The sequence below is a fragment of the Ascaphus truei genome, unplaced genomic scaffold, assembly GCF_040206685.1.
Source record: "Ascaphus truei isolate aAscTru1 unplaced genomic scaffold, aAscTru1.hap1 HAP1_SCAFFOLD_371, whole genome shotgun sequence".
Taxonomy (NCBI): domain Eukaryota; kingdom Metazoa; phylum Chordata; class Amphibia; order Anura; family Ascaphidae; genus Ascaphus; species Ascaphus truei.
The window spans coordinates 293,530-321,245 of record NW_027456702.1 but is presented as its reverse complement, the minus strand read 5'-3'; the positions used below and the strand labels follow the sequence as shown (position 1 = coordinate 321,245).

The window sequence follows — 27,716 nt, the reverse complement described above, 5'->3', positions numbered from 1 at the left end:
GGAACAGGATTGCATATTTTCTGTATATTTTTCTCGGCTCTCACACTGTCAGCTCTCCCCAGGGAAGTTACATGTTTTTTCCAAGCCCTGAAGAAGCCAGAGCTGTGTATATTGCAACATAGTTGTTACAAGTAATCCCCTTTACACAGCCTCTAGTCAGTTGCCCTGGCAACCTCCCAATGCTCATATTTGAGTATGTTTTAGTCCTCTCCCCCTGCTTTATCTGCATATTGTTATGCCCCTTAGTGTGTTCCTGTCTGACAGGAAAGTGTGCTCCCTCTTTTCAACAAGCAGTCAAAGTGAGTAGACACATCTTCCACTGCTCCCTCAGAAAGGAAATCCTTTTAACCTTCCCCTCAGAGAGGCACTTCCACATAGCAGGACACCTTCCTCTCATCAAGCAATTCTCCTCACAAGGGACATCCACTATTACATTCCATATACAAGAACTTATATACTCCTCTTATAACTGTTATACTGTAACTCCCTCAATAAAGTTGAAGAAAACAGAAGTGTGCTTTAAAAGGGGACGAGTTAAGCTACAGTACATGGACTTACTCATATGCCACATATGAGCCTGGGTCCAGAATAGATATCCTTCTATTTTTCAATAAAACACTTTTTTTGCTAAATAAAACTTGCGTTGGCCGGGAATCGAACCCGGGTCAACTGCTTGGAAGGCAGCTATGCTCACCACTATACCACCAACGCATAGTGCTGTATTCTGTAGTGCAGCAATACAGTGCTGGAATATAGTGCTGGAATATAGTGCAGGAATATAGTGCTGGACTATTTATCCAGAAACTCTATCTTTCTCTGTTGAATTACCCAGATACAATTACCATTACCCCACACGATACAATGTTATAAGACATGAGACATAAGCCCCAGTGGCCTAATGGATAAGGCACTGGCCTCCTAAGCCAGGGATTGTGGGTTCAAGTCCCATCTGGGGTGGTTATATTTCATCCGCAAAATGTTAGTTTTTATTTCAAAACATATTCAGTCCGGTGTTAGTTATCATTAATAAATTAGGCAACAATTCCAAATGTTTTCATACAGACCAAGCAATCTGACGTATTTTACCCAGGTACAGACAGGATTGCGGGATCTATTTCACGACATCATGCAGCTTCTCGTTGCCACGTCAACGCGACGTCATTTGAAGCAGCGTGGCCATTTTAACTGGAGCTGCAGGGGGAAAAGATGAATTTGTAGGAGAAAACTGGGAGACGCCGGGGGATTCTGCCGCAGGTAAGCAGTCGACAGCGGACAAAATGCAGTCGCCCATGACAACCGGTCGAGTGCATTTGTCGACCCCTGGCTATAGGTAACCAAGGAAACCTTAAACAGGTCATGCACATTGCTCTGGGGAGTTCCTAACACAGCCTACAGGAACACTCATGCACCATTCGCATCACATTCCAAAAAAATTATAAAAACTAAATGCCAAGATATCATTCTAAAGCAAAGAATTCTCACTGAAGAAATCTGATGCCCTGTTATACACTTTTGTCAATGTTTCCACTTCTTGAGTCATTTCTTTCTACTTTTATCGGTGTATACGTTCTTTTCATAGTACATATTAAAAATAGTTGAAGAACAATACACAATAAAGCCTCACAAAGTACAATGATTAAAGGATGCATGGGAAAAAAAATACCCAATACTGACACATTGTAACAGATTTTTTTAAACTTTGCCCCCCAAGCTGAACCTGTCATTACTGACCATTCATGTTCCATCTTTTTAAATGTACCCTTTTCCTATTGAGAAACAATTTCTCCTTCTTTAAATTGTTTTTGTAAAACTGGAAGTCAACCTTCTTCTTTCTTAATTTCTTACACATAGGAAATTATTCTTTCACTATTTCATTATTTTCAATACGACCTAAAATGAAGTGTGATTATGAAAGCATGAGTGATAAATAATCTTGGCCTGGTGTGGTAAACAAATTAATTTAGAATTCAAATATAAACAAGCAATACATTTTACATGTTCAAATCTTGCCAGAATGGTGTAAAAAAAAAAAATCATGACATTGGAGATTATAAACTAATAAATGAGTATTGCTAATGAGTATTCCTAGCACTGTCATAGGAAGTAAAACTCGTTCATTTCCTAGTATGGGTATTAAAGAATTAGTTGTACATACATCATTTTTACATCCCAACCACTTATTTACCCATAAATCTGTATGATTTAGAACAAATACACATTTTTCTGGCAAACTTTGTCGTATTCCTAGAATGTCATACACCCTTGTACTTTTTTCCCAATAGTAATAGAAATAATAGATTTTTTGTTCTTTTTCCTAAAAAGTGAAAACATATTTAGTCCCATAGGTGATTCTTTGCTTTAAAACACAATATTTTGACATATTTAGAGCCCAGCTGACTACATACACTGGATATATAATGCAACAGTGCCACCATGGGGTAGGTATTGTTACCAATATTGTCCTGGAACAGGATTGCATATTTTCTGTATATTTTTCTCGGCTCTCACACTGTCAGCTCTCCCCAGGGAAGTTACATGTTTTTTCCAAGCCCTGAAGAAGCCAGAGCTGTGTATATTGCAACATAGTTGTTACAAGTAATCCCCTTTACACAGCCTCTAGTCAGTTGCCCTGGCAACCTCCCAATGCTCATATTTGAGTATGTTTTAGTCCTCTCCCCCTGCTTTATCTGCATATTGTTATGCCCCTTAGTGTGTTCCTGTCTGACAGGAAAGTGTGCTCCCTCTTTTCAACAAGCAGTCAAAGTGAGTAGACACATCTTCCACTGCTCCCTCAGAAAGGAAATCCTTTTAACCTTCCCCTCAGAGAGGCACTTCCACATAGCAGGACACCTTCCTCTCATCAAGCAATTCTCCTCACAAGGGACATCCACTATTACATTCCATATACAAGAACTTATATACTCCTCTTATAACTGTTATACTGTAACTCCCTCAATAAAGTTGAAGAAAACAGAAGTGTGCTTTAAAAGGGGACGAGTTAAGCTACAGTACATGGACTTACTCATATGCCACATATGAGCCTGGGTCCAGAATAGATATCCTTCTATTTTTCAATAAAACACTTTTTTTGCTAAATAAAACTTGCGTTGGCCGGGAATCGAACCCGGGTCAACTGCTTGGAAGGCAGCTATGCTCACCACTATACCACCAACGCATAGTGCTGTATTCTGTAGTGCAGCAATACAGTGCTGGAATATAGTGCTGGAATATAGTGCAGGAATATAGTGCTGGACTATTTATCCAGAAACTCTATCTTTCTCTGTTGAATTACCCAGATACAATTACCATTACCCCACACGATACAATGTTATAAGACATGAGACATAAGCCCCAGTGGCCTAATGGATAAGGCACTGGCCTCCTAAGCCAGGGATTGTGGGTTCAAGTCCCATCTGGGGTGGTTATATTTCATCCGCAAAATGTTAGTTTTTATTTCAAAACATATTCAGTCCGGTGTTAGTTATCATTAATAAATTAGGCAACAATTCCAAATGTTTTCATACAGACCAAGCAATCTGACGTATTTTACCCAGGTACAGACAGGATTGCGGGATCTATTTCACGACATCATGCAGCTTCTCGTTGCCACGTCAACGCGACGTCATTTGAAGCAGCGTGGCCATTTTAACTGGAGCTGCAGGGGGAAAAGATGAATTTGTAGGAGAAAACTGGGAGACGCCGGGGGATTCTGCCGCAGGTAAGCAGTCGACAGCGGACAAAATGCAGTCGCCCATGACAACCGGTCGAGTGCATTTGTCGACCCCTGGCTATAGGTAACCAAGGAAACCTTAAACAGGTCATGCACATTGCTCTGGGGAGTTCCTAACACAGCCTACAGGAACACTCATGCACCATTCGCATCACATTCCAAAAAAATTATAAAAACTAAATGCCAAGATATCATTCTAAAGCAAAGAATTCTCACTGAAGAAATCTGATGCCCTGTTATACACTTTTGTCAATGTTTCCACTTCTTGAGTCATTTCTTTCTACTTTTATCGGTGTATACGTTCTTTTCATAGTACATATTAAAAATAGTTGAAGAACAATACACAATAAAGCCTCACAAAGTACAATGATTAAAGGATGCATGGGAAAAAAAATACCCAATACTGACACATTGTAACAGATTTTTTTAAACTTTGCCCCCCAAGCTGAACCTGTCATTACTGACCATTCATGTTCCATCTTTTTAAATGTACCCTTTTCCTATTGAGAAACAATTTCTCCTTCTTTAAATTGTTTTTGTAAAACTGGAAGTCAACCTTCTTCTTTCTTAATTTCTTACACATAGGAAATTATTCTTTCACTATTTCATTATTTTCAATACGACCTAAAATGAAGTGTGATTATGAAAGCATGAGTGATAAATAATCTTGGCCTGGTGTGGTAAACAAATTAATTTAGAATTCAAATATAAACAAGTAATACATTTTACATGTTCAAATCTTGCCAGAATGGTGTAAAAAAAAAAAATCATGACATTGGAGATTATAAACTAATAAATGAGTATTGCTAATGAGTATTCCTAGCACTGTCATAGGAAGTAAAACTCGTTCATTTCCTAGTATGGGTATTAAAGAATTAGTTGTACATACATCATTTTTACATCCCAACCACTTATTTACCCATAAATCTGTATGATTTAGAACAAATACACATTTTTCTGGCAAACTTTGTCGTATTCCTAGAATGTCATACACCCTTGTACTTTTTTCCCAATAGTAATAGAAATAATAGATTTTTTGTTCTTTTTCCTAAAAAGTGAAAACATATTTAGTCCCATAGGTGATTCTTTGCTTTAAAACACAATATTTTGACATATTTAGAGCCCAGCTGACTACATACACTGGATATATAATGCAACAGTGCCACCATGGGGTAGGTATTGTTACCAATATTGTCCTGGAACAGGATTGCATATTTTCTGTATATTTTTCTCGGCTCTCACACTGTCAGCTCTCCCCAGGGAAGTTACATGTTTTTTCCAAGCCCTGAAGAAGCCAGAGCTGTGTATATTGCAACATAGTTGTTACAAGTAATCCCCTTTACACAGCCTCTAGTCAGTTGCCCTGGCAACCTCCCAATGCTCATATTTGAGTATGTTTTAGTCCTCTCCCCCTGCTTTATCTGCATATTGTTATGCCCCTTAGTGTGTTCCTGTCTGACAGGAAAGTGTGCTCCCTCTTTTCAACAAGCAGCCAAAGTGAGTAGACACATCTTCCACTGCTCCCTCAGAAAGGAAATCCTTTTAACCTTCCCCTCAGAGAGGCACTTCCACATAGCAGGACACCTTCCTCTCATCAAGCAATTCTCCTCACAAGGGACATCCACTATTACATTCCATATACAAGAACTTATATACTCCTCTTATAACTGTTATACTGTAACTCCCTCAATAAAGTTGAAGAAAACAGAAGTGTGCTTTAAAAGGGGACGAGTTAAGCTACAGTACATGGACTTACTCATATGCCACATATGAGCCTGGGTCCAGAATAGATATCCTTCTATTTTTCAATAAAACACTTTTTTTGCTAAATAAAACTTGCGTTGGCCGGGAATCGAACCCGGGTCAACTGCTTGGAAGGCAGCTATGCTCACCACTATACCACCAACGCATAGTGCTGTGTTCTGTAGTGCAGCAATACAGTGCTGGAATATAGTGCAGGAATATAGTGCTGGACTATTTATCCAGAAACTCTATCTTTCTCTGTTGAATTACCCAGATACAATTACTATTACCCCACACGATACAATTCAATAAGACATGCGACATAAGCCCCAGTGGCCTAATGGATAAGGCACTGGCCTCCTAAGCCAGGGATTGTGGGTTCAAGTCCCATCTGGGGTGGTTATATTTCATCCGCAAAACGTTAGTTTTTATTTCAAAACATATTCAGTCCGGTGTTAGTTATCATTAATAAATTAGGCAACAATTCCAAATGTTTTCATACAGACCAAGCAATCTGACGTATTTTACCCAGGTACAGACAGGATTGCGGGATCTATTTCACGACATCATGTAGCTTCTCGTTGCCACGTCAACGCGACGTCATTTGAAGCAGCGTGGCCATTTTAACTGGAGCTGCAGGGGGAAAAGATGAATTTGTAGGAGAAAACTGGGAGACGCCGGGGGATTCTGCCGCAGGTAAGCAGTCGACAGCGGACAAAATGCAGTCGCCCATGACAACCGGTCGAGTGCATTTGTCGACCCCTGGCTATAGGTAACCAAGGAAACCTTAAACAGGTCATGCACATTGCTCTGGGGAGTTCCTAACACAGCCTACAGGAACACTCATGCACCATTCGCATCACATTCCAAAAAAATTATAAAAACTAAATGCCAAGATATCATTCTAAAGCAAAGAATTCTCACTGAAGAAATCTGATGCCCTGTTATACACTTTTGTCAATGTTTCCACTTCTTGAGTCATTTCTTTCTACTTTTATCGGTGTATACGTTCTTTTCATAGTACATATTAAAAATAGTTGAAGAACAATACACAATAAAGCCTCACAAAGTACAATGATTAAAGGATGCATGGGAAAAAAAATACCCAATACTGACACATTGTAACAGATTTTTTTAAACTTTGCCCCCCAAGCTGAACCTGTCATTACTGACCATTCATGTTCCATCTTTTTAAATGTACCCTTTTCCTATTGAGAAACAATTTCTCCTTCTTTAAATTGTTTTTGTAAAACTGGAAGTCAACCTTCTTCTTTCTTAATTTCTTACACATAGGAAATTATTCTTTCACTATTTCATTATTTTCAATACGACCTAAAATGAAGTGTGATTATGAAAGCATGAGTGATAAATAATCTTGGCCTGGTGTGGTAAACAAATTAATTTAGAATTCAAATATAAACAAGTAATACATTTTACATGTTCAAATCTTGCCAGAATGGTGTAAAAAAAAAAAATCATGACATTGGAGATTATAAACTAATAAATGAGTATTGCTAATGAGTATTCCTAGCACTGTCATAGGAAGTAAAACTCGTTCATTTCCTAGTATGGGTATTAAAGAATTAGTTGTACATACATCATTTTTACATCCCAACCACTTATTTACCCATAAATCTGTATGATTTAGAACAAATACACATTTTTCTGGCAAACTTTGTCGTATTCCTAGAATGTCATACACCCTTGTACTTTTTTCCCAATAGTAATAGAAATAATAGATTTTTTGTTCTTTTTCCTAAAAAGTGAAAACATATTTAGTCCCATAGGTGATTCTTTGCTTTAAAACACAATATTTTGACATATTTAGAGCCCAGCTGACTACATACACTGGATATATAATGCAACAGTGCCACCATGGGGTAGGTATTGTTACCAATATTGTCCTGGAACAGGATTGCATATTTTCTGTATATTTTTCTCGGCTCTCACACTGTCAGCTCTCCCCAGGGAAGTTACATGTTTTTTCCAAGCCCTGAAGAAGCCAGAGCTGTGTATATTGCAACATAGTTGTTACAAGTAATCCCCTTTACACAGCCTCTAGTCAGTTGCCCTGGCAACCTCCCAATGCTCATATTTGAGTATGTTTTAGTCCTCTCCCCCTGCTTTATCTGCATATTGTTATGCCCCTTAGTGTGTTCCTGTCTGACAGGAAAGTGTGCTCCCTCTTTTCAACAAGCAGCCAAAGTGAGTAGACACATCTTCCACTGCTCCCTCAGAAAGGAAATCCTTTTAACCTTCCCCTCAGAGAGGCACTTCCACATAGCAGGACACCTTCCTCTCATCAAGCAATTCTCCTCACAAGGGACATCCACTATTACATTCCATATACAAGAACTTATATACTCCTCTTATAACTGTTATACTGTAACTCCCTCAATAAAGTTGAAGAAAACAGAAGTGTGCTTTAAAAGGGGACGAGTTAAGCTACAGTACATGGACTTACTCATATGCCACATATGAGCCTGGGTCCAGAATAGATATCCTTCTATTTTTCAATAAAACACTTTTTTTGCTAAATAAAACTTGCGTTGGCCGGGAATCGAACCCGGGTCAACTGCTTGGAAGGCAGCTATGCTCACCACTATACCACCAACGCATAGTGCTGTATTCTGTAGTGCAGCAATACAGTGCTGGAATATAGTGCAGGAATATAGTGCTGGACTATTTATCCAGAAACTCTATCTTTCTCTGTTGAATTACCCAGATACAATTACCATTACCCCACACGATACAATGTTATAAGACATGCGACATAAGCCCCAGTGGCCTAATGGATAAGGCACTGGCCTCCTAAGCCAGGGATTGTGGGTTCAAGTCCCATCTGGGGTGGTTATATTTCATCCGCAAAACGTTAGTTTTTATTTCAAAACATATTCAGTCCGGTGTTAGTTATCATTAATAAATTAGGCAACAATTCCAAATGTTTTCATACAGACCAAGCAATCTGACGTATTTTACCCAGGTACAGACAGGATTGCGGGATCTATTTCACGACATCATGCAGCTTCTCGTTGCCACGTCAACGCGACGTCATTTGAAGCAGCGTGGCCATTTTAACTGGAGCTGCAGGGGGAAAAGATGAATTTGTAGGAGAAAACTGGGAGACGCCGGGGGATTCTGCCGCAGGTAAGCAGTCGACAGCGGACAAAATGCAGTCGCCCATGACAACCGGTCGAGTGCATTTGTCGACCCCTGGCTATAGGTAACCAAGGAAACCTTAAACAGGTCATGCACATTGCTCTGGGGAGTTCCTAACACAGCCTACAGGAACACTCATGCACCATTCGCATCACATTCCAAAAAAATTATAAAAACTAAATGCCAAGATATCATTCTAAAGCAAAGAATTCTCACTGAAGAAATCTGATGCCCTGTTATACACTTTTGTCAATGTTTCCACTTCTTGAGTCATTTCTTTCTACTTTTATCGGTGTATACGTTCTTTTCATAGTACATATTAAAAATAGTTGAAGAACAATACACAATAAAGCCTCACAAAGTACAATGATTAAAGGATGCATGGGAAAAAAAATACCCAATACTGACACATTGTAACAGATTTTTTTAAACTTTGCCCCCCAAGCTGAACCTGTCATTACTGACCATTCATGTTCCATCTTTTTAAATGTACCCTTTTCCTATTGAGAAACAATTTCTCCTTCTTTAAATTGTTTTTGTAAAACTGGAAGTCAACCTTCTTCTTTCTTAATTTCTTACACATAGGAAATTATTCTTTCACTATTTCATTATTTTCAATACGACCTAAAATGAAGTGTGATTATGAAAGCATGAGTGATAAATAATCTTGGCCTGGTGTGGTAAACAAATTAATTTAGAATTCAAATATAAACAAGCAATACATTTTACATGTTCAAATCTTGCCAGAATGGTGTAAAAAAAAAAAAATCATGACATTGGAGATTATAAACTAATAAATGAGTATTGCTAATGAGTATTCCTAGCACTGTCATAGGAAGTAAAACTCGTTCATTTCCTAGTATGGGTATTAAAGAATTAGTTGTACATACATCATTTTTACATCCCAACCACTTATTTACCCATAAATCTGTATGATTTAGAACAAATACACATTTTTCTGGCAAACTTTGTCGTATTCCTAGAATGTCATACACCCTTGTACTTTTTTCCCAATAGTAATAGAAATAATAGATTTTTTGTTCTTTTTCCTAAAAAGTGAAAACATATTTAGTCCCATAGGTGATTCTTTGCTTTAAAACACAATATTTTGACATATTTAGAGCCCAGCTGACTACATACACTGGATATATAATGCAACAGTGCCACCATGGGGTAGGTATTGTTACCAATATTGTCCTGGAACAGGATTGCATATTTTCTGTATATTTTTCTCGGCTCTCACACTGTCAGCTCTCCCCAGGGAAGTTACATGTTTTTTCCAAGCCCTGAAGAAGCCAGAGCTGTGTATATTGCAACATAGTTGTTACAAGTAATCCCCTTTACACAGCCTCTAGTCAGTTGCCCTGGCAACCTCCCAATGCTCATATTTGAGTATGTTTTAGTCCTCTCCCCCTGCTTTATCTGCATATTGTTATGCCCCTTAGTGTGTTCCTGTCTGACAGGAAAGTGTGCTCCCTCTTTTCAACAAGCAGCCAAAGTGAGTAGACACATCTTCCACTGCTCCCTCAGAAAGGAAATCCTTTTAACCTTCCCCTCAGAGAGGCACTTCCACATAGCAGGACACCTTCCTCTCATCAAGCAATTCTCCTCACAAGGGACATCCACTATTACATTCCATATACAAGAACTTATATACTCCTCTTATAACTGTTATACTGTAACTCCCTCAATAAAGTTGAAGAAAACAGAAGTGTGCTTTAAAAGGGGACGAGTTAAGCTACAGTACATGGACTTACTCATATGCCACATATGAGCCTGGGTCCAGAATAGATATCCTTCTATTTTTCAATAAAACACTTTTTTTGCTAAATAAAACTTGCGTTGGCCGGGAATCGAACCCGGGTCAACTGCTTGGAAGGCAGCTATGCTCACCACTATACCACCAACGCATAGTGCTGTGTTCTGTAGTGCAGCAATACAGTGCTGGAATATAGTGCAGGAATATAGTGCTGGACTATTTATCCAGAAACTCTATCTTTCTCTGTTGAATTACCCAGATACAATTACTATTACCCCACACGATACAATTCAATAAGACATGCGACATAAGCCCCAGTGGCCTAATGGATAAGGCACTGGCCTCCTAAGCCAGGGATTGTGGGTTCAAGTCCCATCTGGGGTTGTTATATTTCATCCGCAAAACGTTAGTTTTTATTTCAAAACATATTCAGTCCGGTGTTAGTTATCATTAATAAATTAGGCAACAATTCCAAATGTTTTCATACAGACCAAGCAATCTGACGTATTTTACCCAGGTACAGACAGGATTGCGGGATCTATTTCACGACATCATGTAGCTTCTCGTTGCCACGTCAACGCGACGTCATTTGAAGCAGCGTGGCCATTTTAACTGGAGCTGCAGGGGGAAAAGATGAATTTGTAGGAGAAAACTGGGAGACGCCGGGGGATTCTGCCGCAGGTAAGCAGTCGACAGCGGACAAAATGCAGTCGCCCATGACAACCGGTCGAGTGCATTTGTCGACCCCTGGCTATAGGTAACCAAGGAAACCTTAAACAGGTCATGCACATTGCTCTGGGGAGTTCCTAACACAGCCTACAGGAACACTCATGCACCATTCGCATCACATTCCAAAAAAATTATAAAAACTAAATGCCAAGATATCATTCTAAAGCAAAGAATTCTCACTGAAGAAATCTGATGCCCTGTTATACACTTTTGTCAATGTTTCCACTTCTTGAGTCATTTCTTTCTACTTTTATCGGTGTATACGTTCTTTTCATAGTACATATTAAAAATAGTTGAAGAACAATACACAATAAAGCCTCACAAAGTACAATGATTAAAGGATGCATGGGAAAAAAAATACCCAATACTGACACATTGTAACAGATTTTTTTAAACTTTGCCCCCCAAGCTGAACCTGTCATTACTGACCATTCATGTTCCATCTTTTTAAATGTACCCTTTTCCTATTGAGAAACAATTTCTCCTTCTTTAAATTGTTTTTGTAAAACTGGAAGTCAACCTTCTTCTTTCTTAATTTCTTACACATAGGAAATTATTCTTTCACTATTTCATTATTTTCAATACGACCTAAAATGAACTGTGATTATGAAAGCATGAGTGATAAATAATCTTGGCCTGGTGTGGTAAACAAATTAATTTAGAATTCAAATATAAACAAGCAATACATTTTACATGTTCAAATCTTGCCAGAATGGTGTAAAAAAAAAAAATCATGACATTGGAGATTATAAACTAATAAATGAGTATTGCTAATGAGTATTCCTAGCACTGTCATAGGAAGTAAAACTCGTTCATTTCCTAGTATGGGTATTAAAGAATTAGTTGTACATACATCATTTTTACATCCCAACCACTTATTTACCCATAAATCTGTATGATTTAGAACAAATACACATTTTTCTGGCAAACTTTGTCGTATTCCTAGAATGTCATACACCCTTGTACTTTTTTCCCAATAGTAATAGAAATAATAGATTTTTTGTTCTTTTTCCTAAAAAGTGAAAACATATTTAGTCCCATAGGTGATTCTTTGCTTTAAAACACAATATTGTGACATATTTAGAGCCCAGCTGACTACATACACTGGATATATAATGCAACAGTGCCACCATGGGGTAGGTATTGTTACCAATATTGTCCTGGAACAGGATTGCATATTTTCTGTATATTTTTCTCGGCTCTCACACTGTCAGCTCTCCCCAGGGAAGTTACATGTTTTTTCCAAGCCCTGAAGAAGCCAGAGCTGTGTATATTGCAACATAGTTGTTACAAGTAATCCCCTTTACACAGCCTCTAGTCAGTTGCCCTGGCAACCTCCCAATGCTCATATTTGAGTATGTTTTAGTCCTCTCCCCCTGCTTTATCTGCATATTGTTATGCCCCTTAGTGTGTTCCTGTCTGACAGGAAAGTGTGCTCCCTCTTTTCAACAAGCAGCCAAAGTGAGTAGACACATCTTCCACTGCTCCCTCAGAAAGGAAATCCTTTTAACCTTCCCCTCAGAGAGGCACTTCCACATAGCAGGACACCTTCCTCTCATCAAGCAATTCTCCTCACAAGGGACATCCACTATTACATTCCATATACAAGAACTTATATACTCCTCTTATAACTGTTATACTGTAACTCCCTCAATAAAGTTGAAGAAAACAGAAGTGTGCTTTAAAAGGGGACGAGTTAAGCTACAGTACATGGACTTACTCATATGCCACATATGAGCCTGGGTCCAGAATAGATATCCTTCTATTTTTCAATAAAACACTTTTTTTGCTAAATAAAACTTGCGTTGGCATCGAACCCGGGTCAACTGCTTGGAAGGCAGCTATGCTCACCACTATACCACCAACGCATAGTGCTGAATTCTGTAGTGCAGCAATACAGTGCTGGAATATAGTGCAGGAATATAGTGCTGGACTATTTATCCAGAAACTCTATCTTTCTCTGTTGAATTACCCAGATACAATTACCATTACCCCACACGATACAATTCTATAAGACATGCGACATAAGCCCCAGTGGCCTAATGGATAAGGCACTGGCCTCCTAAGCCAGGGATTGTGGGTTCAAGTCCCATCTGGGGTGGTTATATTTCATCCGCAAAACGTTAGTTTTTATTTCAAAACATATTCAGTCCGGTGTTAGTTATCATTAATAAATTAGGCAACAATTCCAAATGTTTTCATACAGACCAAGCAATCTGACGTATTTTACCCAGGTACAGACAGGATTGCGGGATCTATTTCACGACATCATGCAGCTTCTCGTTGCCACGTCAACGCGACGTCATTTGAAGCAGCGTGGCCATTTTAACTGGAGCTGCAGGGGGAAAAGATGAATTTGTAGGAGAAAACTGGGAGACGCCGGGGGATTCTGCCGCAGGTAAGCAGTCGACAGCGGACAAAATGCAGTCGCCCATGACAACCGGTCGAGTGCATTTGTCGACCCCTGGCTATAGGTAACCAAGGAAACCTTAAACAGGTCATGCACATTGCTCTGGGGAGTTCCTAACACAGCCTACAGGAACACTCATGCACCATTCGCATCACATTCCAAAAAAATTATAAAAACTAAATGCCAAGATATCATTCTAAAGCAAAGAATTCTCACTGAAGAAATCTGATGCCCTGTTATACACTTTTGTCAATGTTTCCACTTCTTGAGTCATTTCTTTCTACTTTTATCGGTGTATACGTTCTTTTCATAGTACATATTAAAAATAGTTGAAGAACAATACACAATAAAGCCTCACAAAGTACAATGATTAAAGGATGCATGGGAAAAAAAATACCCAATACTGACACATTGTAACAGATTTTTTTAAACTTTGCCCCCCAAGCTGAACCTGTCATTACTGACCATTCATGTTCCATCTTTTTAAATGTACCCTTTTCCTATTGAGAAACAATTTCTCCTTCTTTAAATTGTTTTTGTAAAACTGGAAGTCAACCTTCTTCTTTCTTAATTTCTTACACATAGGAAATTATTCTTTCACTATTTCATTATTTTCAATACGACCTAAAATGAAGTGTGATTATGAAAGCATGAGTGATAAATAATCTTGGCCTGGTGTGGTAAACAAATTAATTTAGAATTCAAATATAAACAAGCAATACATTTTACATGTTCAAATCTTGCCAGAATGGTGTAAAAAAAAAAAAATCATGACATTGGAGATTATAAACTAATAAATGAGTATTGCTAATGAGTATTCCTAGCACTGTCATAGGAAGTAAAACTCGTTCATTTCCTAGTATGGGTATTAAAGAATTAGTTGTACATACATCATTTTTACATCCCAACCACTTATTTACCCATAAATCTGTATGATTTAGAACAAATACACATTTTTCTGGCAAACTTTGTCGTATTCCTAGAATGTCATACACCCTTGTACTTTTTTCCCAATAGTAATAGAAATAATAGATTTTTTGTTCTTTTTCCTAAAAAGTGAAAACATATTTAGTCCCATAGGTGATTCTTTGCTTTAAAACACAATATTTTGACATATTTAGAGCCCAGCTGACTACATACACTGGATATATAATGCAACAGTGCCACCATGGGGTAGGTATTGTTACCAATATTGTCCTGGAACAGGATTGCATATTTTCTGTATATTTTTCTCGGCTCTCACACTGTCAGCTCTCCCCAGGGAAGTTACATGTTTTTTCCAAGCCCTGAAGAAGCCAGAGCTGTGTATATTGCAACATAGTTGTTACAAGTAATCCCCTTTACACAGCCTCTAGTCAGTTGCCCTGGCAACCTCCCAATGCTCATATTTGAGTATGTTTTAGTCCTCTCCCCCTGCTTTATCTGCATATTGTTATGCCCCTTAGTGTGTTCCTGTCTGACAGGAAAGTGTGCTCCCTCTTTTCAACAAGCAGCCAAAGTGAGTAGACACATCTTCCACTGCTCCCTCAGAAAGGAAATCCTTTTAACCTTCCCCTCAGAGAGGCACTTCCACATAGCAGGACACCTTCCTCTCATCAAGCAATTCTCCTCACAAGGGACATCCACTATTACATTCCATATACAAGAACTTATATACTCCTCTTATAACTGTTATACTGTAACTCCCTCAATAAAGTTGAAGAAAACAGAAGTGTGCTTTAAAAGGGGACGAGTTAAGCTACAGTACATGGATTTACTCATATGCCACATATGAGCCTGGGTCCAGAATAGATATCCTTCTATTTTTCAATAAAACACTTTTTTTGCTAAATAAAACTTGCGTTGGCCGGGAATCGAACCCAGGTCAACTGCTTGGAAGGCAGCTATGCTCACCACTATACCACCAACGCATAGTGCTGTATTCTGTAGTGCAGCAATACAGTGCTGGAATATAGTGCAGGAATATAGTGCTGGACTATTTATCCAGAAACTCTATCTTTCTCTGTTGAATTACCCAGATACAATTACCATTACCCCACACGATACAATGTTATAAGACATGCGACATAAGCCCCAGTGGCCTAATGGATAAGGCACTGGCCTCCTAAGCCAGGGATTGTGGGTTCAAGTCCCATCTGGGGTGGTTATATTTCATCCGCAAAACGTTAGTTTTTATTTCAAAACATATTCAGTCCGGTGTTAGTTATCATTAATAAATTAGGCAACAATTCCAAATGTTTTCATACAGACCAAGCAATCTGACGTATTTTACCCAGGTACAGACAGGATTGCGGGATCTATTTCACGACATCATGCAGCTTCTCGTTGCCACGTCAACGCGACGTCATTTGAAGCAGCGTGGCCATTTTAACTGGAGCTGCAGGGGGAAAAGATGAAAATTGTAGGAGAAAACTGGGAGACGCCGGGGGATTCTGCCGCAGGTAAGCAGTCGACAGCGGACAAAATGCAGTCGCCCATGACAACCGGTCGAGTGCATTTGTCGACCCCTGGCTATAGGTAACCAAGGAAACCTTAAACAGGTCATGCACATTGCTCTGGGGAGTTCCTAACACAGCCTACAGGAACACTCATGCACCATTCGCATCACATTCCAAAAAAATTATAAAAACTAAATGCCAAGATATCATTCTAAAGCAAAGAATTCTCACTGAAGAAATCTGATGCCCTGTTATACACTTTTGTCAATGTTTCCACTTCTTGAGTCATTTCTTTCTACTTTTATCGGTGTATACGTTCTTTTCATAGTACATATTAAAAATAGTTGAAGAACAATACACAATAAAGCCTCTCAAAGTTCAATGATTAAAGGATGCATGGGAAAAAAAATACCCAATACTGACACATTGTAACAGATTTTTTTAAACTTTGCCCCCCAAGCTGAACCTGTCATTACTGACCATTCATGTTCCATCTTTTTAAATGTACCCTTTTCCTATTGAGAAACAATTTCTCCTTCTTTAAATTGTTTTTGTAAAACTGAAAGTCAACCTTCTTCTTTCTTAATTTCTTACACATAGGAAATTATTCTTTCACTATTTCATTATTTTCAATACGACCTAAAATGAAGTGTGATTATGAAAGCATGAGTGATAAATAATCTTGGCCTGGTGTGGTAAACAAATTAATTTAGAATTCAAATATAAACAAGCAATACATTTTACATGTTCAAATCTTGCCAGAATGGTGTAAAAAAAAAAAATCATGACATTGGAGATTATAAACTAATAAATGAGTATTGCTAATGAGTATTCCTAGCACTGTCATAGGAAGTAAAACTCGTTCATTTCCTAGTATGGGTATTAAAGAATTAGTTGTACATACATCATTTTTACATCCCAACCACTTATTTACCCATAAATCTGTATGATTTAGAACAAATACACATTTTTCTGGCAAACTTTGTCGTATTCCTAGAATGTCATACACCCTTGTACTTTTTTCCCAATAGTAATAGAAATAATAGATTTTTTGTTCTTTTTCCTAAAAAGTGAAAACATATTTAGTCCCATAGGTGATTCTTTGCTTTAAAACACAATATTTTGACATATTTAGAGCCCAGCTGACTACATACACTGGATATATAATGCAACAGTGCCACCATGGGGTAGGTATTGTTACCAATATTGTCCTGGAACAGGATTGCATATTTTCTGTATATTTTTCTCGGCTCTCACACTGTCAGCTCTCCCCAGGGAAGTTACATGTTTTTTCCAAGCCCTGAAGAAGCCAGAGCTGTGTATATTGCAACATAGTTGTTACAAGTAATCCCCTTTACACAGCCTCTAGTCAGTTGCCCTGGCAACCTCCCAATGCTCATATTTGAGTATGTTTTAGTCCTCTCCCCCTGCTTTATCTGCATATTGTTATGCCCCTTAGTGTGTTCCTGTCTGACAGGAAAGTGTGCTCCCTCTTTTCAACAAGCAGCCAAAGTGAGTAGACACATCTTCCACTGCTCCCTCAGAAAGGAAATCCTTTTAACCTTCCCCTCAGAGAGGCACTTCCACATAGCAGGACACCTTCCTCTCATCAAGCAATTCTCCTCACAAGGGACATCCACTATTACATTCCATATACAAGAACTTATATACTCCTCTTATAACTGTTATACTGTAACTCCCTCAATAAAGTTGAAGAAAACAGAAGTGTGCTTTAAAAGGGGACGAGTTAAGCTACAGTACATGGACTTACTCATATGCCACATATGAGCCTGGGTCCAGAATAGATATCCTTCTATTTTTCAATAAAACACTTTTTTTGCTAAATAAAACTTGCGTTGGCATCGAACCCGGGTCAACTGCTTGGAAGGCAGCTATGCTCACCACTATACCACCAACGCATAGTGCTGAATTCTGTAGTGCAGCAATACAGTGCTGGAATATAGTGCAGGAATATAGTGCTGGACTATTTATCCAGAAACTCTATCTTTCTCTGTTGAATTACCCAGATACAATTACCATTACCCCACACGATACAATTCTATAAGACATGCGACATAAGCCCCAGTGGCCTAATGGATAAGGCACTGGCCTCCTAAGCCAGGGATTGTGGGTTCAAGTCCCATCTGGGGTGGTTATATTTCATCCGCAAAACGTTAGTTTTTATTTCAAAACATATTCAGTCCGGTGTTAGTTATCATTAATAAATTAGGCAACAATTCCAAATGTTTTCATACAGACCAAGCAATCTGACGTATTTTACCCAGGTACAGACAGGATTGCGGGATCTATTTCACGACATCATGCAGCTTCTCGTTGCCACGTCAACGCGACGTCATTTGAAGCAGCGTGGCCATTTTAACTGGAGCTGCAGGGGGAAAAGATGAATTTGTAGGAGAAAACTGGGAGACGCCGGGGGATTCTGCCGCAGGTAAGCAGTCGACAGCGGACAAAATGCAGTCGCCCATGACAACCGGTCGAGTGCATTTGTCGACCCCTGGCTATAGGTAACCAAGGAAACCTTAAACAGGTCATGCACATTGCTCTGGGGAGTTCCTAACACAGCCTACAGGAACACTCATGCACCATTCGCATCACATTCCAAAAAAATTATAAAAACTAAATGCCAAGATATCATTCTAAAGCAAAGAATTCTCACTGAAGAAATCTGATGCCCTGTTATACACTTTTGTCAATGTTTCCACTTCTTGAGTCATTTCTTTCTACTTTTATCGGTGTATACGTTCTTTTCATAGTACATATTAAAAATAGTTGAAGAACAATACACAATAAAGCCTCACAAAGTACAATGATTAAAGGATGCATGGGAAAAAAAATACCCAATACTGACACATTGTAACAGATTTTTTTAAACTTTGCCCCCCAAGCTGAACCTGTCATTACTGACCATTCATGTTCCATCTTTTTAAATGTACCCTTTTCCTATTGAGAAACAATTTCTCCTTCTTTAAATTGTTTTTGTAAAACTGGAAGTCAACCTTCTTCTTTCTTAATTTCTTACACATAGGAAATTATTCTTTCACTATTTCATTATTTTCAATACGACCTAAAATGAAGTGTGATTATGAAAGCATGAGTGATAAATAATCTTGGCCTGGTGTGGTAAACAAATTAATTTAGAATTCAAATATAAACAAGCAATACATTTTACATGTTCAAATCTTGCCAGAATGGTGTAAAAAAAAAAAAATCATGACATTGGAGATTATAAACTAATAAATGAGTATTGCTAATGAGTATTCCTAGCACTGTCATAGGAAGTAAAACTCGTTCATTTCCTAGTATGGGTATTAAAGAATTAGTTGTACATACATCATTTTTACATCCCAACCACTTATTTACCCATAAATCTGTATGATTTAGAACAAATACACATTTTTCTGGCAAACTTTGTCGTATTCCTAGAATGTCATACACCCTTGTACTTTTTTCCCAATAGTAATAGAAATAATAGATTTTTTGTTCTTTTTCCTAAAAAGTGAAAACATATTTAGTCCCATAGGTGATTCTTTGCTTTAAAACACAATATTTTGACATATTTAGAGCCCAGCTGACTACATACACTGGATATATAATGCAACAGTGCCACCATGGGGTAGGTATTGTTACCAATATTGTCCTGGAACAGGATTGCATATTTTCTGTATATTTTTCTCGGCTCTCACACTGTCAGCTCTCCCCAGGGAAGTTACATGTTTTTTCCAAGCCCTGAAGAAGCCAGAGCTGTGTATATTGCAACATAGTTGTTACAAGTAATCCCCTTTACACAGCCTCTAGTCAGTTGCCCTGGCAACCTCCCAATGCTCATATTTGAGTATGTTTTAGTCCTCTCCCCCTGCTTTATCTGCATATTGTTATGCCCCTTAGTGTGTTCCTGTCTGACAGGAAAGTGTGCTCCCTCTTTTCAACAAGCAGCCAAAGTGAGTAGACACATCTTCCACTGCTCCCTCAGAAAGGAAATCCTTTTAACCTTCCCCTCAGAGAGGCACTTCCACATAGCAGGACACCTTCCTCTCATCAAGCAATTCTCCTCACAAGGGACATCCACTATTACATTCCATATACAAGAACTTATATACTCCTCTTATAACTGTTATACTGTAACTCCCTCAATAAAGTTGAAGAAAACAGAAGTGTGCTTTAAAAGGGGACGAGTTAAGCTACAGTACATGGATTTACTCATATGCCACATATGAGCCTGGGTCCAGAATAGATATCCTTCTATTTTTCAATAAAACACTTTTTTTGCTAAATAAAACTTGCGTTGGCCGGGAATCGAACCCAGGTCAACTGCTTGGAAGGCAGCTATGCTCACCACTATACCACCAACGCATAGTGCTGTATTCTGTAGTGCAGCAATACAGTGCTGGAATATAGTGCAGGAATATAGTGCTGGACTATTTATCCAGAAACTCTATCTTTCTCTGTTGAATTACCCAGATACAATTACCATTACCCCACACGATACAATGTTATAAGACATGCGACATAAGCCCCAGTGGCCTAATGGATAAGGCACTGGCCTCCTAAGCCAGGGATTGTGGGTTCAAGTCCCATCTGGGGTGGTTATATTTCATCCGCAAAACGTTAGTTTTTATTTCAAAACATATTCAGTCCGGTGTTAGTTATCATTAATAAATTAGGCAACAATTCCAAATGTTTTCATACAGACCAAGCAATCTGACGTATTTTACCCAGGTACAGACAGGATTGCGGGATCTATTTCACGACATCATGCAGCTTCTCGTTGCCACGTCAACGCGACGTCATTTGAAGCAGCGTGGCCATTTTAACTGGAGCTGCAGGGGGAAAAGATGAAAATTGTAGGAGAAAACTGGGAGACGCCGGGGGATTCTGCCGCAGGTAAGCAGTCGACAGCGGACAAAATGCAGTCGCCCATGACAACCGGTCGAGTGCATTTGTCGACCCCTGGCTATAGGTAACCAAGGAAACCTTAAACAGGTCATGCACATTGCTCTGGGGAGTTCCTAACACAGCCTACAGGAACACTCATGCACCATTCGCATCACATTCCAAAAAAATTATAAAAACTAAATGCCAAGATATCATTCTAAAGCAAAGAATTCTCACTGAAGAAATCTGATGCCCTGTTATACACTTTTGTCAATGTTTCCACTTCTTGAGTCATTTCTTTCTACTTTTATCGGTGTATACGTTCTTTTCATAGTACATATTAAAAATAGTTGAAGAACAATACACAATAAAGCCTCTCAAAGTTCAATGATTAAAGGATGCATGGGAAAAAAAATACCCAATACTGACACATTGTAACAGATTTTTTTAAACTTTGCCCCCCAAGCTGAACCTGTCATTACTGACCATTCATGTTCCATCTTTTTAAATGTACCCTTTTCCTATTGAGAAACAATTTCTCCTTCTTTAAATTGTTTTTGTAAAACTGAAAGTCAACCTTCTTCTTTCTTAATTTCTTACACATAGGAAATTATTCTTTCACTATTTCATTATTTTCAATACGACCTAAAATGAAGTGTGATTATGAAAGCATGAGTGATAAATAATCTTGGCCTGGTGTGGTAAACAAATTAATTTAGAATTCAAATATAAACAAGCAATACATTTTACATGTTCAAATCTTGCCAGAATGGTGTAAAAAAAAAAAATCATGACATTGGAGATTATAAACTAATAAATGAGTATTGCTAATGAGTATTCCTAGCACTGTCATAGGAAGTAAAACTCGTTCATTTCCTAGTATGGGTATTAAAGAATTAGTTGTACATACATCATTTTTACATCCCAACCACTTATTTACCCATAAATCTGTATGATTTAGAACAAATACACATTTTTCTGGCAAACTTTGTCGTATTCCTAGAATGTCATACACCCTTGTACTTTTTTCCCAATAGTAATAGAAATAATAGATTTTTTGTTCTTTTTCCTAAAAAGTGAAAACATATTTAGTCCCATAGGTGATTCTTTGCTTTAAAACACAATATTTTGACATATTTAGAGCCCAGCTGACTACATACACTGGATATATAATGCAACAGTGCCACCATGGGGTAGGTATTGTTACCAATATTGTCCTGGAACAGGATTGCATATTTTCTGTATATTTTTCTCGGCTCTCACACTGTCAGCTCTCCCCAGGGAAGTTACATGTTTTTTCCAAGCCCTGAAGAAGCCAGAGCTGTGTATATTGCAACATAGTTGTTACAAGTAATCCCCTTTACACAGCCTCTAGTCAGTTGCCCTGGCAACCTCCCAATGCTCATATTTGAGTATGTTTTAGTCCTCTCCCCCTGCTTTATCTGCATATTGTTATGCCCCTTAGTGTGTTCCTGTCTGACAGGAAAGTGTGCTCCCTCTTTTCAACAAGCAGCCAAAGTGAGTAGACACATCTTCCACTGCTCCCTCAGAAAGGAAATCCTTTTAACCTTCCCCTCAGAGAGGCACTTCCACATAGCAGGACACCTTCCTCTCATCAAGCAATTCTCCTCACAAGGGACATCCACTATTACATTCCATATACAAGAACTTATATACTCCTCTTATAACTGTTATACTGTAACTCCCTCAATAAAGTTGAAGAAAACAGAAGTGTGCTTTAAAAGGGGACGAGTTAAGCTACAGTACATGGACTTACTCATATGCCACATATGAGCCTGGGTCCAGAATAGATATCCTTCTATTTTTCAATAAAACACTTTTTTTGCTAAATAAAACTTGCGTTGGCCGGGAATCGAACCCGGGTCAACTGCTTGGAAGGCAGCTATGCTCACCACTATACCACCAACGCATAGTGCTGTGTTCTGTAGTGCAGAAATACAGTGCTGGAATATAGTGCAGGAATATAGTGCTGGACTATTTATCCAGAAACTCTATCTTTCTCTGTTGAATTACCCAGATACAATTACCATTACCCCACACGATACAATTCTATAAGACATGCGACATAAGCCCCAGTGGCCTAATGGATAAGGCACTGGCCTCCTAAGCCAGGGATTGTGGGTTCAAGTCCCATCTGGGGTGGTTATATTTCATCCGCAAAACGTTAGTTTTTATTTCAAAACATATTCAGTCCGGTGTTAGTTATCATTAATAAATTAGGCAACAATTCCAAATGTTTTCATACAGACCAAGCAATCTGACGTATTTTACCCAGGTACAGACAGGATTGCGGGATCTATTTCACGACATCATGCAGCTTCTCGTTGCCACGTCAACGCGACGTCATTTGAAGCAGCGTGGCCATTTTAACTGGAGCTGCAGGGGGAAAAGATGAATTTGTAGGAGAAAACTGGGAGACGCCGGGGGATTCTGCCGCAGGTAAGCAGTCGACAGCGGACAAAATGCAGTCGCCCATGACAACCGGTCGAGTGCATTTGTCGACCCCTGGCTATAGGTAACCAAGGAAACCTTAAACAGGTCATGCACATTGCTCTGGGGAGTTCCTAACACAGCCTACAGGAACACTCATGCACCATTCGCATCACATTCCAAAAAAATTATAAAAACTAAATGCCAAGATATCATTCTAAAGCAAAGAATTCTCACTGAAGAAATCTGATGCCCTGTTATACACTTTTGTCAATGTTTCCACTTCTTGAGTCATTTCTTTCTACTTTTATAGGTGTATACGTTCTTTTCATAGTACATATTAAAAATAGTTGAAGAACAATACACAATAAAGCCTCACAAAGTACAATGATTAAAGGATGCATGGGAAAAAAAATACCCAATACTGACACATTGTAACAGATTTTTTTAAACTTTGCCCCCCAAGCTGAACCTGTCATTACTGACCATTCATGTTCCATCTTTTTAAATGTACCCTTTTCCTATTGAGAAACAATTTCTCCTTCTTTAAATTGTTTTTGTAAAACTGGAAGTCAACCTTCTTCTTTCTTAATTTCTTACACATAGGAAATTATTCTTTCACTATTTCATTATTTTCAATACGACCTAAAATGAAGTGTGATTATGAAAGCATGAGTGATAAATAATCTTGGCCTGGTGTGGTAAACAAATTAATTTAGAATTCAAATATAAACAAGCAATACATTTTACATGTTCAAATCTTGCCAGAATGGTGTAAAAAAAAAAAATCATGACATTGGAGATTATAAACTAATAAATGAGTATTGCTAATGAGTATTCCTAGCACTGTCATAGGAAGTAAAACTCGTTCATTTCCTAGTATGGGTATTAAAGAATTAGTTGTACATACATCATTTTTACATCCCAACCACTTATTTACCCATAAATCTGTATGATTTAGAACAAATACACATTTTTCTGGCAAACTTTGTCGTATTCCTAGAATGTCATACACCCTTGTACTTTTTTCCCAATAGTAATAGAAATAATAGATTTTTTGTTCTTTTTCCTAAAAAGTGAAAACATATTTAGTCCCATAGGTGATTCTTTGCTTTAAAACACAATATTTTGACATATTTAGAGCCCAGCTGACTACATACACTGGATATATAATGCAACAGTGCCACCATGGGGTAGGTATTGTTACCAATATTGTCCTGGAACAGGATTGCATATTTTCTGTATATTTTTCTCGGCTCTCACACTGTCAGCTCTCCCCAGGGAAGTTACATGTTTTTTCCAAGCCCTGAAGAAGCCAGAGCTGTGTATATTGCAACATAGTTGTTACAAGTAATCCCCTTTACACAGCCTCTAGTCAGTTGCCCTGGCAACCTCCCAATGCTCATATTTGAGTATGTTTTAGTCCTCTCCCCCTGCTTTATCTGCATATTGTTATGCCCCTTAGTGTGTTCCTGTCTGACAGGAAAGTGTGCTCCCTCTTTTCAACAAGCAGCCAAAGTGAGTAGACACATCTTCCACTGCTCCCTCAGAAAGGAAATCCTTTTAACCTTCCCCTCAGAGAGGCACTTCCACATAGCAGGACACCTTCCTCTCATCAAGCAATTCTCCTCACAAGGGACATCCACTATTACATTCCATATACAAGAACTTATATACTCCTCTTATAACTGTTATACTGTAACTCCCTCAATAAAGTTGAAGAAAACAGAAGTGTGCTTTAAAAGGGGACGAGTTAAGCTACAGTACATGGACTTACTCATATGCCACATATGAGCCTGGGTCCAGAATAGATATCCTTCTATTTTTCAATAAAACACTTTTTTTGCTAAATAAAACTTGCGTTGGCCGGGAATCGAACCCGGGTCAACTGCTTGGAAGGCAGCTATGCTCACCACTATACCACCAACGCATAGTGCTGTATTCTGTAGTGCAGAAATACAGTGCTGGAATATAGTGCAGGAATATAGTGCTGGACTATTTATCCAGAAACTCTATCTTTCTCTGTTGAATTACCCAGATACAATTACCATTACCCCACACGATACAATTCTATAAGACATGCGACATAAGCCCCAGTGGCCTAATGGATAAGGCACTGGCCTCCTAAGCCAGGGATTGTGGGTTCAAGTCCCATCTGGGGTGGTTATATTTCATCCGCAAAACGTTAGTTTTTATTTCAAAACATATTCAGTCCGGTGTTAGTTATCATTAATAAATTAGGCAACAATTCCAAATGTTTTCATACAGACCAAGCAATCTGACGTATTTTACCCAGGTACAGACAGGATTGCGGGATCTATTTCACGACATCATGCAGCTTCTCGTTGCCACGTCAACGCGACGTCATTTGAAGCAGCGTGGCCATTTTAACTGGAGCTGCAGGGGGAAAAGATGAATTTGTAGGAGAAAACTGGGAGACGCCGGGGGATTCTGCCGCAGGTAAGCAGTCGACAGCGGACAAAATGCAGTCGCCCATGACAACCGGTCGAGTGCATTTGTCGACCCCTGGCTATAGGTAACCAAGGAAACCTTAAACAGGTCATGCACATTGCTCTGGGGAGTTCCTAACACAGCCTACAGGAACACTCATGCACCATTCGCATCACATTCCAAAAAAATTATAAAAACTAAATGCCAAGATATCATTCTAAAGCAAAGAATTCTCACTGAAGAAATCTGATGCCCTGTTATACACTTTTGTCAATGTTTCCACTTCTTGAGTCATTTCTTTCTACTTTTATAGGTGTATACGTTCTTTTCATAGTACATATTAAAAATAGTTGAAGAACAATACACAATAAAGCCTCACAAAGTACAATGATTAAAGGATGCATGGGAAAAAAAATACCCAATACTGACACATTGTAACAGATTTTTTTAAACTTTGCCCCCCAAGCTGAACCTGTCATTACTGACCATTCATGTTCCATCTTTTTAAATGTACCCTTTTCCTATTGAGAAACAATTTCTCCTTCTTTAAATTGTTTTTGTAAAACTGGAAGTCAACCTTCTTCTTTCTTAATTTCTTACACATAGGAAATTATTCTTTCACTATTTCATTATTTTCAATACGACCTAAAATGAAGTGTGATTATGAAAGCATGAGTGATAAATAATCTTGGCCTGGTGTGGTAAACAAATTAATTTAGAATTCAAATATAAACAAGCAATACATTTTACATGTTCAAATCTTGCCAGAATGGTGTAAAAAAAAAAAATCATGACATTGGAGATTATAAACTAATAAATGAGTATTGCTAATGAGTATTCCTAGCACTGTCATAGGAAGTAAAACTCGTTCATTTCCTAGTATGGGTATTAAAGAATTAGTTGTACATACATCATTTTTACATCCCAACCACTTATTTACCCATAAATCTGTATGATTTAGAACAAATACACATTTTTCTGGCAAACTTTGTCGTATTCCTAGAATGTCATACACCCTTGTACTTTTTTCCCAATAGTAATAGAAATAATAGATTTTTTGTTCTTTTTCCTAAAAAGTGAAAACATATTTAGTCCCATAGGTGATTCTTTGCTTTAAAACACAATATTTTGACATATTTAGAGCCCAGCTGACTACATACACTGGATATATAATGCAACAGTGCCACCATGGGGTAGGTATTGTTACCAATATTGTCCTGGAACAGGATTGCATATTTTCTGTATATTTTTCTCGGCTCTCACACTGTCAGCTCTCCCCAGGGAAGTTACATGTTTTTTCCAAGCCCTGAAGAAGCCAGAGCTGTGTATATTGCAACATAGTTGTTACAAGTAATCCCCTTTACACAGCCTCTAGTCAGTTGCCCTGGCAACCTCCCAATGCTCATATTTGAGTATGTTTTAGTCCTCTCCCCCTGCTTTATCTGCATATTGTTATGCCCCTTAGTGTGTTCCTGTCTGACAGGAAAGTGTGCTCCCTCTTTTCAACAAGCAGCCAAAGTGAGTAGACACATCTTCCACTGCTCCCTCAGAAAGGAAATCCTTTTAACCTTCCCCTCAGAGAGGCACTTCCACATAGCAGGACACCTTCCTCTCATCAAGCAATTCTCCTCACAAGGGACATCCACTATTACATTCCATATACAAGAACTTATATACTCCTCTTATAACTGTTATACTGTAACTCCCTCAATAAAGTTGAAGAAAACAGAAGTGTGCTTTAAAAGGGGACGAGTTAAGCTACAGTACATGGACTTACTCATATGCCACATATGAGCCTGGGTCCAGAATAGATATCCTTCTATTTTTCAATAAAACACTTTTTTTGCTAAATAAAACTTGCGTTGGCCGGGAATCGAACCCGGGTCAACTGCTTGGAAGGCAGCTATGCTCACCACTATACCACCAACGCATAGTGCTGTATTCTGTAGTGCA

At 38.5% G+C, this 27,716-nt stretch overlaps 19 non-coding genes across 19 annotated transcripts; 11 read left to right on the top strand and 8 right to left on the bottom strand.

The window, feature by feature from the left end:
• Positions 1 to 639: 639 nt before the first annotated feature.
• TRNAG-UCC (transfer RNA glycine (anticodon UCC)) lies at positions 640 to 711 on the bottom strand. Its single transcript has one exon. It is a non-coding gene; the product is annotated as a tRNA-Gly (tRNA).
• A 173-nt stretch (positions 712 to 884) lies between these two features.
• On the top strand, positions 885 to 957 carry TRNAR-CCU (transfer RNA arginine (anticodon CCU)). Its single transcript has one exon. It is a non-coding gene; the product is annotated as a tRNA-Arg (tRNA).
• A 2,146-nt stretch (positions 958 to 3,103) lies between these two features.
• Positions 3,104 to 3,175, bottom strand: TRNAG-UCC (transfer RNA glycine (anticodon UCC)). The gene has a single exon. It is a non-coding gene; the product is annotated as a tRNA-Gly (tRNA).
• Positions 3,176 to 3,348: 173 nt separating this feature from the next.
• On the top strand, positions 3,349 to 3,421 carry TRNAR-CCU (transfer RNA arginine (anticodon CCU)). The gene has a single exon. It is a non-coding gene; the product is annotated as a tRNA-Arg (tRNA).
• Positions 3,422 to 5,567: 2,146 nt separating this feature from the next.
• On the bottom strand, positions 5,568 to 5,639 carry TRNAG-UCC (transfer RNA glycine (anticodon UCC)). Its single transcript has one exon. It is a non-coding gene; the product is annotated as a tRNA-Gly (tRNA).
• Positions 5,640 to 5,799: 160 nt separating this feature from the next.
• Positions 5,800 to 5,872, top strand: TRNAR-CCU (transfer RNA arginine (anticodon CCU)). The gene has a single exon. It is a non-coding gene; the product is annotated as a tRNA-Arg (tRNA).
• Positions 5,873 to 8,018: 2,146 nt separating this feature from the next.
• TRNAG-UCC (transfer RNA glycine (anticodon UCC)) lies at positions 8,019 to 8,090 on the bottom strand. The gene has a single exon. It is a non-coding gene; the product is annotated as a tRNA-Gly (tRNA).
• Positions 8,091 to 8,250: 160 nt separating this feature from the next.
• TRNAR-CCU (transfer RNA arginine (anticodon CCU)) lies at positions 8,251 to 8,323 on the top strand. The gene has a single exon. It is a non-coding gene; the product is annotated as a tRNA-Arg (tRNA).
• Positions 8,324 to 10,470: 2,147 nt separating this feature from the next.
• TRNAG-UCC (transfer RNA glycine (anticodon UCC)) lies at positions 10,471 to 10,542 on the bottom strand. The gene has a single exon. It is a non-coding gene; the product is annotated as a tRNA-Gly (tRNA).
• Positions 10,543 to 10,702: 160 nt separating this feature from the next.
• TRNAR-CCU (transfer RNA arginine (anticodon CCU)) lies at positions 10,703 to 10,775 on the top strand. Its single transcript has one exon. It is a non-coding gene; the product is annotated as a tRNA-Arg (tRNA).
• A 2,373-nt stretch (positions 10,776 to 13,148) lies between these two features.
• Positions 13,149 to 13,221, top strand: TRNAR-CCU (transfer RNA arginine (anticodon CCU)). Its single transcript has one exon. It is a non-coding gene; the product is annotated as a tRNA-Arg (tRNA).
• A 2,379-nt stretch (positions 13,222 to 15,600) lies between these two features.
• TRNAR-CCU (transfer RNA arginine (anticodon CCU)) lies at positions 15,601 to 15,673 on the top strand. Its single transcript has one exon. It is a non-coding gene; the product is annotated as a tRNA-Arg (tRNA).
• Positions 15,674 to 18,047: 2,374 nt separating this feature from the next.
• On the top strand, positions 18,048 to 18,120 carry TRNAR-CCU (transfer RNA arginine (anticodon CCU)). Its single transcript has one exon. It is a non-coding gene; the product is annotated as a tRNA-Arg (tRNA).
• Positions 18,121 to 20,499: 2,379 nt separating this feature from the next.
• TRNAR-CCU (transfer RNA arginine (anticodon CCU)) lies at positions 20,500 to 20,572 on the top strand. The gene has a single exon. It is a non-coding gene; the product is annotated as a tRNA-Arg (tRNA).
• Positions 20,573 to 22,719: 2,147 nt separating this feature from the next.
• TRNAG-UCC (transfer RNA glycine (anticodon UCC)) lies at positions 22,720 to 22,791 on the bottom strand. The gene has a single exon. It is a non-coding gene; the product is annotated as a tRNA-Gly (tRNA).
• A 160-nt stretch (positions 22,792 to 22,951) lies between these two features.
• On the top strand, positions 22,952 to 23,024 carry TRNAR-CCU (transfer RNA arginine (anticodon CCU)). Its single transcript has one exon. It is a non-coding gene; the product is annotated as a tRNA-Arg (tRNA).
• A 2,146-nt stretch (positions 23,025 to 25,170) lies between these two features.
• On the bottom strand, positions 25,171 to 25,242 carry TRNAG-UCC (transfer RNA glycine (anticodon UCC)). The gene has a single exon. It is a non-coding gene; the product is annotated as a tRNA-Gly (tRNA).
• A 160-nt stretch (positions 25,243 to 25,402) lies between these two features.
• Positions 25,403 to 25,475, top strand: TRNAR-CCU (transfer RNA arginine (anticodon CCU)). Its single transcript has one exon. It is a non-coding gene; the product is annotated as a tRNA-Arg (tRNA).
• A 2,146-nt stretch (positions 25,476 to 27,621) lies between these two features.
• On the bottom strand, positions 27,622 to 27,693 carry TRNAG-UCC (transfer RNA glycine (anticodon UCC)). The gene has a single exon. It is a non-coding gene; the product is annotated as a tRNA-Gly (tRNA).
• Positions 27,694 to 27,716: the final 23 nt, after the last annotated feature.